Here is a 12,847-nt window from a genome sequence, read left to right on the forward strand (position 1 = left end):
TAAGGTAAATCCCTTAAGAAACCTTCTCTTCAATTTCTTTTTGAATTATAGACTAAGATTTTCATGATTTATTTACTGATTTCTTGGAAAAAATTGGATTCAATGTATTTTATTTTCAGCTATCCATGTTGTTGGATACTGGCACCATTTGTCACTATCTGTCATGGGTTGCACCTCTAGTCACCTTTTCTGAGCAAGAATCCCTTGGAGTCGGGGAAAAAGAACAGGGTTCAAGAATCCCCGGTTGCACCCAAATGTGAGGAAGAAGAAGAAAAAGAAAAAGATAAAAAGAAAGAAAAAGAAGAAAAAACAACATGAAAAAAAAAAAGATTTTCTCTCTCTCCCCTCTCTCCTCTTCCTTCCCTCTCTTTACTCTCTATTTTTTCTCTCTAATTTCTCTCTCTAAAAGTTTCTCTATAGATTATTTTTCTCTTCTAGGATTTTTTTAAATCTTTAAGAAGACTGATGATATATTTGAACCACCCTAATGAAGGGGTTCTGATCCATGATCATCATTGGCCAAACTAGATTCTACTAGATTTATTTTTTTCATGATTTTTGTAGTACCATATGTACACTAGTTTATTCATGATTTGATGAAAATCATCTTGCTCGGACCTATCAAGATATCGGACTATGCTATCTGATCAATTTTATTGTATCTTATTAATTTCTCTCTCTTCTGATTTATCTCTCCACTTGATTTATAAACTCAATGAAGGATGCTCAATCCTGTAATTTCGAATCCAAGTTGACCCAATACATAGACTCTAAATCATCTTATCAGTCGGATGATATATCTACCCCATTTGAGTCTGTATTGAACATTGTAAAATCCGATCTTCATTGATCTCTATTGAATCTTTATATCTTTAATAATCTTGATCAAACAAGAATATTTGATTAAATTGATCTCTGATTATCGAATGTCATACTGATTTTCATCTTGACTGTTGCCAGATACTATTGATTTGATCATTCTCGATCTCTATTGAATCATCTATGTCCTAATTAAATTTTAATAGGATGAAATTAGATAAATACACCAATCCAGACCATTGGATGCAATTATCTATCAATCTATCTTTCCATAATTATTTGTATCCTTTCTAATTATGGGACTTCATTCTGTATAGGACTATAGATGTTCGGTAATGGAATATTGCAATATGATCTATGAACTAAAAATTTTGAAAAAAAAATTTAGAATTATGTGAAATTATTGAAATGTATATGAGGTAAGTAATACTTCACATTTTTAGATTTATTAGCAAATTAAAAATATTTCTTGATATAATTTATGAAATGATGCATGAATCTGATAAATGATATTTTATCATGAAAATATCTTATTTTGAAATATTATGATGAAGCATGATTAAAAATGTTGATTTTGTTATGCATTATATTTGATTGATTTAGATATCATGACTATATATATTCCTATCAAACTAAAATATGAAACATGACTTGTGAAAAAAATTTTGACTCGAGAATGACTTGAACAGTTGAACCCTCAGCCTGACTATGTGGAGGGTCCGACCAATAGGGACTAATATGTTGATAATTGATTAGTCCTGAAAATTTATATTGCAAGAAGATATACGATATATCACCAGCAGACCAGCATCAATCTGCTAGTAGATTCACGATTTCGAAAGAATTTGCTATCAGATGATTCGCAGCATACTATAAGATGATATGTAGCTCACTAGAAGATAATATGCAGTATTATGACCCTGTCAGAGGGATAATATGATCATAGCCCATGGTTGATGAAAATTTAAAAATTTAAAAGAAATAGAATTCTTGAAAGAAACTCAAATTCTAAAAAGAAATTAAATTTGACATGCATAATGTTTTGATAATGCTACATAATAGATATTAATTTTGAACTAATAAATTTTATATGCTTACTTTCTACAAATAATTATCTACTTTATTATCTAATTTAATTTAGTTGAAGTGATTATTGCTTACTGGGATATCTAGCTTATTAGCCTATATTTTACTATTTTTACGGTTCTTAAAAATCAAGATTATATGGGAATATTTATGGAAGAGTGATTAGAAATAGAACCACAATGCTTTTATTTTAGATTAAAAATTTTATTAAATTTGATGTAAGATCTTTTGAATGCTATTAAATTTTATGGGATATTAAAGTTAGATTTTAATTGATTAAATTTTAGATTTAATTTATTGACTAATTATTTCAATATTATTTTATAATAGCATGATGAAATGTCTTATATGCTTGTAGAGAGAGTTTTTTATGAATATGTGGTAGTTATCGCAACCCTTAGTTTGTAAATCTCAAGTCGAAGGCGTGACAACTACATATGTAATTCTTAAATTTGTTTTGAGATCTTTCCAAATTTATTTAATAAAAAAATTTATAAAAAATTAAAATGTAGATGGCATTTTGTAAAGGGCTAAGTGATTATAGTCATTATATAAAAATTGATCGGAGATGATAATGCTATTTTGATATTAAAAATTATTCTATATTGAAAGATATATTTATAAATTTTGTCATATTCTTATATAGGATTATCTTGAATCAAATATGATATTTTTTTAATATTATTTTTCAAAATAATATTTTCACCAATCAAATATAAAAAAAAATTATTTCTTTCATAATTATTTTTCAGATAAATAATTGTTAAAAAATATTAGATTATTTCATAATCTGAAACATCCCAATCAAATGGACCCTACCGGACACAATAATTTTTCTATAAAGCAGCTACAAAAGTATGGCAGAATAGCAGCATTTTTGAAGCAAAGGGAGAAAATAATTCTCTTAAAATCCCTTCCGGTGCAAATGAATATGTGATTTATTTATCTTTCAAGAGGAAAGATATTTTAAGAGAGTTTTCACAAGACTTGTATACACACGGTCTTCTTCAATTATAGATTTTTATACGCAAGGACCAGAGCCGAGCATTTAAAGTTGCTTTTGGGTGCATGTGGGTATGTAAGTTATTTGTCTTCCGCGAGGGAAGGTATTTTAATATACTTATCAATAATTTTTTCTGGACATTTTTTTTGTAACGTCTCGTTCAATTATAAAAGGACAAGATTCTCAGAAAAAGGGCCAAAACCAAGTAAATGGTGGGGACCCAGTCAACGGATTGGAAAAGTCGCTTTTGGGTGCATGTGAATGTGATTTCTTTGACCACTAGGGAGGATCGATTGTTTTCACACAGATTGTCTGCATACAACGTCATGTTCAATTAAAAAAAGACGAGAAAATTGGAAGACCTCAGTCAAACCGCGGTTTGGTATGCATCGCGTTAATCCCTCTGATGTCGCCATATTACCTGCCCCGGCGTGGTTTGGCGGTGGACCACTTAAGCACGTCTCCAATTGAAGTGGACGAGACTTCTCAGCCAAGGGCCAAAGCCAAGCGGAAGGCTGGGAGACCCCAGTCAAACCCCGGTTTTGGTTTGCATCGTATGATGAAGAGTGGATTACTCAATGATGATGGTGATATTACAGCCACCTGGCATGCATGCAATACGGTAAGAAAACGTAATAATTTCTATGTGAAGCAGCTTTAAATGGTATAACCCGCGTTGTCGCTGGAATTTAATTGAAATTAAAAATAAAATTTAAAATATTTTACCAATATATAAATATTTTATGTAATAAAATATTTCATTGCAAGAAACGAACTAATATCCATGCTAATCGTGATCTTTCGTAATATTTTTATTTAAATTAAAAATATAAATATCAAAAAATTTATTAGAATACTATTGATTTAAGACTATTTCATAATAAAATATAAACCAAAATAGTTGAAGAAATATGTCGTAATATTTGAAATTAAATTATTTTTAATAAAATAAAAAAAGACTAATAATTGATATCAATTGCGCTCGATAATTAAACCCCGGATTGAGAGAATGGAGGCAGATATTACGAGAGCTTCAAAAGACGAAGATCGGGAGGGGGCCTCCAGAAGCTTGATCTGAAGGAGCTTCGATATAAATTCTTTGTGCACCATATTTTATTGAGACAATAGGAGACATCACGGAGGTAAAAATCTAGGATGCAATAAATCAGGGAGGACGATCGGAATACTATTTTCTTTCACTGATCGATGATAATCCGAAGATCTATCAGTCGCATCAGGCAACTGAAGGAGAGTAATGGTAGAGTGATGGAGGATACTGATGAGATCAAGGACAGATTCTTTAATTCTTCAGATCATGCTGGGCCGCTTTCTTGGGTGGGGATGCCCCCCCTCTAGGGGTCCCAGCCTGTATACTGCGTCTTCATTTAAGAGAATAAGGTCCTGACTCATCCAATATCTGCTGAGCTGCGAAGACCCTCTGATCTCTTAGAGAGGATAAGGTCTCGGGCTGGATGAATTTTTTCCTCTCTTTTTCCATTGATACTAACTTATTATCGATGGAGAGGTGGTTGAGATAGTGCAAATGATTTTTGAGTTCAGAGGTATTCTGAAGGAGTGGAAGAAGACGTTGATTACCCTCCTCCCAAAAAGATTTGATCCATTAGCCTTGGCAGACTTTAGGTCGATGAGCCTTTACACTACTCTTTATAAAGTAAGTGCTAAGATCCTAGTCAGACAGTTGAAACCGGTTGTTCTTCGCTTAATTAGCACGGAATATGATGCTTTTGTCAGTAGTATCATCGATAATGTTTTACTTGTTCAGGAGTTTATATATGATCTACAGCGTGCCCCCATTCATCAAAGACTAATGACAATCAAGCTGGATATAGAGTGGGCTTATGACTAGATGAGCTGGCACTTTCTACATCAGATGCTCCACAAGTTCAGTTTTCAGGATAGATGGATTGATTGGATTATGGACTGTGTAGAGACTCTGAACTTTGCCATCTGAATCAAGGCACCCTAATAGACTTCTTTCACTTGGCAGGCAGACTTCACTAAAGATGTTCTCTCGCCCTTATCTATTTATTTTATGTGCTGATGCTCTATCCCGTGCTCTTCGGATGGTGGCTTAGGAGGCGAAGTTGAAGCCCTACTAGCATGCCTTGAGATTCAGCCACTCTTGCATTTTCTTTTTATAGATGACTACTTGCTCCTTGGTCGGGCCTCGGTCTGAAATGCGAGGTGTTTTGTGATTAGTTAAGGCCTACCACCGAACTTCTAGCCAGCTCATAAATTTATAGAAGTCTATGGTCATTTTTAGCCCCAAGATGAAGATTCGGGTGAAGCGAGCAATTAGAAAAAGGCTAGAGATCCTTAAGCAGACTAGAACCTTGACCTATCTGGGATTCTCCATCAAGAAATAGAGACTTCGGAGGATCGATTATAGGCCCATGAACTAGCGGATTTAGAATCGCCTCGAGAGCTAGCAAGTCAACACCCTCTCCATGATGGGCAGGACTATATACCCTCGTGAGATCGATCCTGAGTTCTATTCTAGTCTACCTCTTGGTCTACTCTTGTCTTAGGGGTCTAGAGTGGTAGTTCCAGAATTTCCTATAGGACTATAGACAGGGTGGTCAGGGGCTTCACCTGTTTTTCTGGGAGGTTGTCTACCAACCTATATGGGATGGGAGCCTAAGGATCTAGTCCTTAATGGTTAGGATGGAGGCTACACTTGCTAGACATGCAGCTAGATTTCTCATCCAGCCTGATTGCTTGGGGAGTAGGATGATGAGGGCTCGATATGAGGTATGGAGCTAAGGATCTCATATTTGGATTGATCGTGGCTGCTCTTTCATTTGGAGGGAGATTTGTATCCGCACTCCAACAGTGGTGGCTTAGATTAGATGGCTGATTGGAGATAGAACTTGTCACGCCCCGAACCCAACACCCGGGTCGGATACGTGATGGCCGCACACTCCTTAGAGCAAGCCCTAAAGAATATGCAAGGCCAAATTAAATCACTACAACCTTAACATCCACAACAATTAATTTCAACAATAATTCATAAAATTTTGTATAATTACAATTAACATTCCTTCAATCCTCTGATCAAGTATCAATGGTACTCTATCTATGCATCCGCTCACTCACAAATCCATACCATAGCCAACCATGGACATCTTGTAACTCTGAGAAGAAAAGAAAGATGAAGGGTGTGAGCTTTACAGCCCAGTAAGAATTCCCATATCACACTGATATAGTAATATAGTCTGAAAATAAGGATAAGCAATAAAATATAAAATCTCATGTTCAATGTCCAAAATAATGCAAACATTCATAAATTTTCTGTCTTGTCAAAATAGATGCATCATGATATGTTAACAGGTAAAATACTTTTGTTCAACAATTATTTCATGTCTTATCTTTCATTTCTCCTTTCATAATCACATGATTTTTAACAGTTTCCTTCTGGCTCTGGACTATCCAAGTCTATACCTCAGTCATCATCCGGATCGAATCCATTTAAAAAGCCTTTCAAGACTGTCCCAGGATGAGCTCCTGGCCGGCTGTCCCACGTACCAAAGCCCGTGAGAGGCTGTCCCAGGCATAAGCTCCTGGCGGCTGTCCCAGGCATAGCTCCTGGCCGGCTGTTCCACATGACAAGGCTAGTCCATACCATATATCTCTTTCTTTTCATTAATCATTATGTGTTGATTTCATCAATCAATTCTGACTTGCATTATGATCAATTCAGATATGTCATATCCATATAATCATGCCATCAATCTCTGATACATATATATTGACATAACATACTCATGCTCAAAATCAAATAACAGTATCTCAGGTATAATAAATTCATCGATCTCAAATCCGACGATGCAAAACCAATGATGCAAACCAACAGTAAAATAGCATATATATAATAGTGATCATGTACAGGGATTCTTACCTTTACCGGTGACTGATCCAAGCACAGAAATCAATGTTCTTTTTGATTTATGAATTTTTTAACAAAATATTCCACTCGATATCATATGCAGACAATCATCTCTTCATAACCCTGATCAATATAAAAATCACATATATGGAGAAAATTACGATAATCGATCCTAATAACACAGATCGAGGATCTCTCTTAGGATTAACCAAAATTAGGATTTGTCTATGTATCTGGATCCTCCACTGATCCATAAGACTTCTAGAGAGAGAAAATCCATGAAGAGAGAGAAAATTCTAGAGAGAGAAAGTAGAGAGAGAAACTTCGTATCTTCCGATGAGGCACTCATGATCGAGATCATCAGAGGTCCTATCAGGGTGACTCAATATGAATCAAGTGTTACAAATTTCGAATAGGATCGGACTGGGATCAGATCTACTGCACGAATTTCAGAGCAACTCAAATTTATCATATTTTTAATTCAAATATATCCTAGGGTCTGTGATGCAATCAGAGAGAGAGTAGAAAGATTCTAGAGAGATAAAATCTACAAAAAGAGAGAAAATCTAGAGAGAGAAAATAGAAGAGAATCTAGAGAGAGAAATTGGAGAGGAAGGTAGAGAGAGGAGAGAGAAAGAGAGAGAAAGAAGAGAGAAAGGAGAGAGAGGAAAATTCTCTCCTTCTTCTTCTTTTTTATTTTATTTTTTTATTTTATTTTTATTTTTTCTCTTCTCTTTTTTTCTTTTCTTTTCTTTTTTTTCTTTTCTTTTTCTTTTTCCTTTTTCTTTTCTTTTTCTTTTCTTCTTCTTCTTCCTTTCTTCTTTTCTTCCCACGGGTTCCGTTGGGCCAAAACAGGGGAGGAAAAAGAGGGTGGCTCGGGCTCCGACGACTTGGCCGGAGATCCGGCAACGACGGCCGAGCATGCAAGCTGGCCGGCGGCAGGGTCACCCTCCTTGTTGCCGGCGGCAGAGAAGGAAGAAAATCATAAAAACAGGGTATCCCTGTTTGAGCCCGAACCGGAAGCCCAACCGGCACCTCGCCGGCTTCCAAAAACACCGGTGACCGGAGAATAACAAGGAGAAGAGGAAATACCTTGTTCCGGCGGCCAAAACAGCTCCGGCGACCTCTTTTCTTCCGATCAACCACCACGAAATCTCTGAGAAAAATCCCTCAAATCCCTTGATTTACTTCGAAATTTTTGTTGTAAATTCCTAAAGGAAGGTTGGAGGATCTTATAGTGGAGGTTTCCTACCCTAGCCGGACTCTTTGAGTCCGATTTTGCCGGAAATCGTGAAGGAAGAAGACTCCGGCTAGGAGTCTTCCTCCTTCTCTGTTCTGTTTTTTTTTTTTTTTTTTTTTGTGTTGTTGGGCCATCTGGGCTACAGGCCCAAGTAAACGGGTTGCTACAATCTCCCCCCCTTAAAAAAATTTCATCCTCGAAATTAGATTATGTCGTTTGAGATATCTATTTCAAAGTATACATTCTTCATGTCATTCTCAAGCTTACGATAATATCATATATATTATTTATTTCTCATGATCTTGTTATAACAAAATTATTTAAAATTTCAAACTCATCCCTTCTTATTGATTTCTCAACTTTTTGAAGAACTGTAACATTTTAAACTTGTATTAATATACTACCATTATTTGTCTAATACATTTCACTCGAAATTCATAATTATCTCATACTACCTGATAGAATAAATAAAGGTCAAACATCGAGCACTCTTTACAATCATCGATTTCTTTCTTCACTTGATTCTAACAAATTTTATATATAGACTCTCATCTTAAGAAAAATCTCAATCTTCTATATCAGTTCGAGTAACAATATTAAATTTAAAAAAAAAAATGAGATCTATGTCAGGACATTCTAAATTTGAACTAATATCAGAACTATCAAGCTATTAATAAACTTGAGATATCTAAAATTTTTTGGCATTATCTATAATGAAACAACCTACTAACAAAAATTATCCGACTATGATCAGATTAAAATTATTCTTTATTAACAACTAATGTATTCCATAATATCTTCAGAATCAAAGAATTAATATTTCTAATCAATTTAACCCACCATGCTTTTGCTGCGCACTCTGATCTTGGTTTATCAAATTATATAATTATATCAAAGATAAAAATATCCTTATATGTTAGATCGATCCAAGATAGATCCAACCTTCAAATTTCAGATAAAACTTAGGGCAAAATTTTAAGTTTCTTTATCTTTACTACCTTTGGGTATAGCATATAAAAATTAAATCTTGATCTACTTCCTATATTTGAAATTATTGTATAAGTTTCATCACTCTTTCAAGAATCCGACATGTCTAGAATCGATTGGAGTTAACCTTAGATTTACCTTACAATCATCTAGATAATTTCTAAATCAATCTTTCTTTTTAAAAGAATTACTTCTAACTTGACAAACTAGAAGGACTCAAGCCAACATCCTTAAGTAGAATCAACTTGATTATTTCTTATAGAATTCTCTTCATCATAACTCTTAATATTAATCAATAAATCTATACAAAATCTTGTCCCTTGTATAAGTCATTCAAACTTTAACACTAGCAAGATGTCTTAGATTTAATTTAAAAATTCAAACTTTGACTTGAATAATTAATACACTTCACATCTTCAACAATCACAAAAAATCTAATCCAAAGATAATAATACGAATTATTAAAGATTTCATCATAACCTGTATATCATACTCTGACAAAATAAATTTTCTTCTTTAATTTAACAACAATATCAAAAGACTTTTGATCCACTTAAAAAATAAACTATTGACTTGAAATTCAATGCAACTTGAAAGATCAAAGAATCATATTCAGAATATGATATTTTGAGTAACCAAAAATTTCATCAAGATGTGTATCTCATATTCTCATAATAAAATTCAAGTATATATTATATATATATATTTTTTTATCTAAGATTGAGTTTCATATATGACCTCTTATAGGTTCAATGTTCAAAAATATTTCTCTCATATGATGAAATTTCTTCTTAGACCATACCCTAATTAGCTTTCTTTTGATAAATCTAAAATTCATAATGCATCAGATAATTATCATCGAAATTAGAAAAGTATCATGATCTTCAATCATATAAGTTTAACATTCCAAAATCATCGAGTATACTCAACATAACATATCAATACCTCCCACTTCCTTCCATGGTCAACTCTTCTTATATTCAGGCCACCCTACTAATTGAAATCCAAGATATAACTCGTCAATTCTATTATAGATAATATGCCACTTATGCATAAATTTTATCTTAATATCTATTGATTCAAAATCTAATATTGATCTTTGTTTTATGTCTATCATGTTCCTTATGATCATAACCTAAGTTTAAATATCACTAAATCATAATTTTGAATAATTATAACCTTAAACTCAAATACCACTTAAATCATATTTTCTAGTGATCATAACCTAAACTCTAATATCATTCTATCATACCTTTAATGATCCAACTTAACTCTGATATTATCATCATACTCTATGATTATAACCCCAAAGTTTTGATATCATTTATATGACAATCCCTAGTGACCTTAAACTTGGGTCTAGTACTGTTCTGTCATATCCTAATCACTTGTATCATTGTCTCCGAATAAACGTAACCTAAGCTCTAAGCTCAAATGCCACTCCGTCACATCCTACTGATCTTTACATAAAGTTTTAATATCACTTCATAATCTTAGGAATTTTAAACCTAAGCTCTGATATTATTCTGTCATATTCCAATCACTTATATCATAATCCCTAATGATCCTAACCTATGCTCTGATACCATTCTGTCACGCCCCGAACCCAACACCCGGGTCGGATACGTGATGGCCGCACACTCCTTAGAGCAAGCCCTAAAGAATATGCAAGGCCAAATTAAATCATTACAATCTTAACAACCATAATATTTAATTTCAACATAATTCATAAAATTTGTATAATACAATTAACATTCTTCAATTCTCTGATCAATTATAACACTCTATTTATCATCCTCACCACAAATCCAACCATAGCCAATCATGCATCCTGTAACTCTGAGAAGAAAAGAAAGATGAAGGGGTGTGAGCTTTACAGCCCAGTAAGAATTCCCATATCACACTGATATAGTAATATAGTCTGAAAATAAGGATAAGCAATAAAATATAAAATCTCATGTTCAATGTCCAAAATAATGCAAACATTCATAAATTTTCTGTCTTGTCAAAATAGATGCATCATCATATGTTAACAGGTGAAAACTTTTGTTCAACAATTTTTCATGTCTTATCTTTCATTTCTCTTTCATAATCACATGATTTTTAACAGTTTCTTTCTGGCTCTGGACTATCCAAGTCTATACCTCAGTCATCATCCGGATCGAATCCATTTAAAAAGTCTTTCAAGACTGTCCCAGGATGAGCTCCTGGCCGGCTGTCCCACGTACCAAAGCCCGTGAGAGGCTGTCCCAGGCATAAGCTCCTGGCGGGCTGTCCCAGGCATGAGCTCCTGACCGGCTGTTCCACATGACAAGGCTAGTCCATACCATATATCTCTTTCTTTTCATTAAATCATTATGTGTTGATTTCATCAAATCAATTCTGACTTGCATTATGATCAATTCAGATATGTCATATCCATATAATCATGCCATCAATCTCTGATACATATATATTGACATAACATACTCATGCTCAAAATCAAATAACAGTATCTCAGGTATAATAAATTCATCGATCTCAAATCCGACGATGCAAAACCAATGATGCAAAACCAACAGTAAAATAGCATATATATAATAGTGATCATGTACAGGGATTCTTATCTTTACCGATGACTGATCCAAGCACAGAAATCAATGTTCTTCTTTTATTTATGAATTTTTTTAACAAAATATTCCACTCGATATCATATGCAGACAATCATCTCTTCATAACCCTGATCAAATATAAAAATCATATATAGAGAAAATTATCGATAATCGATCCTAATAACACAGATCGAGGACCTCTCTTAGAATTAATCAAAATTAAGATTTGTCTATGTATCAGGATCCTCCACTGATCCATAAGACTTTTAGAGAGAGAAAATCCATGAAGAGAGAGAAAATTCTAGAGAGAGAAAGTAGAGAGAGAATCTTCGTATCTTTTCGATGAGGCAATCATGGTCGAGACCATCAGAGGTCCTATCAGGATGACTCAATATGAATCAACTGTTACAAATTTCGAATAGGATCGGACTGGGATCAGATCTACTGCACGAATTTCAGAGCAACCTCAATTCATCATATTTTTAATTCAAATATATCCTAGGGTCTGTGATGCAATCAGAGAGAGAGTAGAAAGATTCTAAAGAGATAAAATCCACAAAAATAGAGAAAGATCTAGAGAAAAAAAATAGAGAGAGAATCTAGAGAGAGAAATTGGAGAGAGAAGGTAGAGAGAGGAGAGAGAAAAGAGAGAGAAAGAAGAGAGAAAGGAGAGAGAGAAAAATTCTCTCCTTCTTCTTCTTTTTTATTTTATTTTATTTTATTTTTATTTTTATTTTTCTCTTTCTCTTTTTTTTTCTTTTTCTTTTTCCCTTTTTCTTTTCTTTTTCTTTTTCCTTTTTTCTTTTCTTTTCTTTTCTTCTTCTTCTTCCTTTCTTCTTTTCTTCCCACGGGTTCCGTTGGGCCAAAACAGGGGAGGAAAAAGAGGGTTGCTCGGGCTCCGACGACTTGGTCGGAGATCCGGCAACGACGATCGAGCATGCAAGCTGGCCGGCGGCAGGGTCACCCTCCTTGTTGCTGGCGGCAGAGAAGGAAGAAAATCATAAAAACAGGGTATCCCTGTTTGAGCCCGAACCGGAAGCCCGAACCGGCACCTCGCCGGCTTCCAAAAACATCGGTGACCGGAGAATAACAAGGAGAAGAGGAAATACCTTGTTCCGGCGGCCAAAACAGCTCCGGCGACCTCTTTTCTTCTGATCAACCACCACGGAAATCTCTGAGAAAAATCCCTCAAATCCCTTGATTTACTTCGAAAT

The sequence above is a fragment of the Elaeis guineensis genome, chromosome 6, assembly GCF_000442705.2.
Source record: "Elaeis guineensis isolate ETL-2024a chromosome 6, EG11, whole genome shotgun sequence".
NCBI classification, from domain to species: domain Eukaryota; kingdom Viridiplantae; phylum Streptophyta; class Magnoliopsida; order Arecales; family Arecaceae; genus Elaeis; species Elaeis guineensis.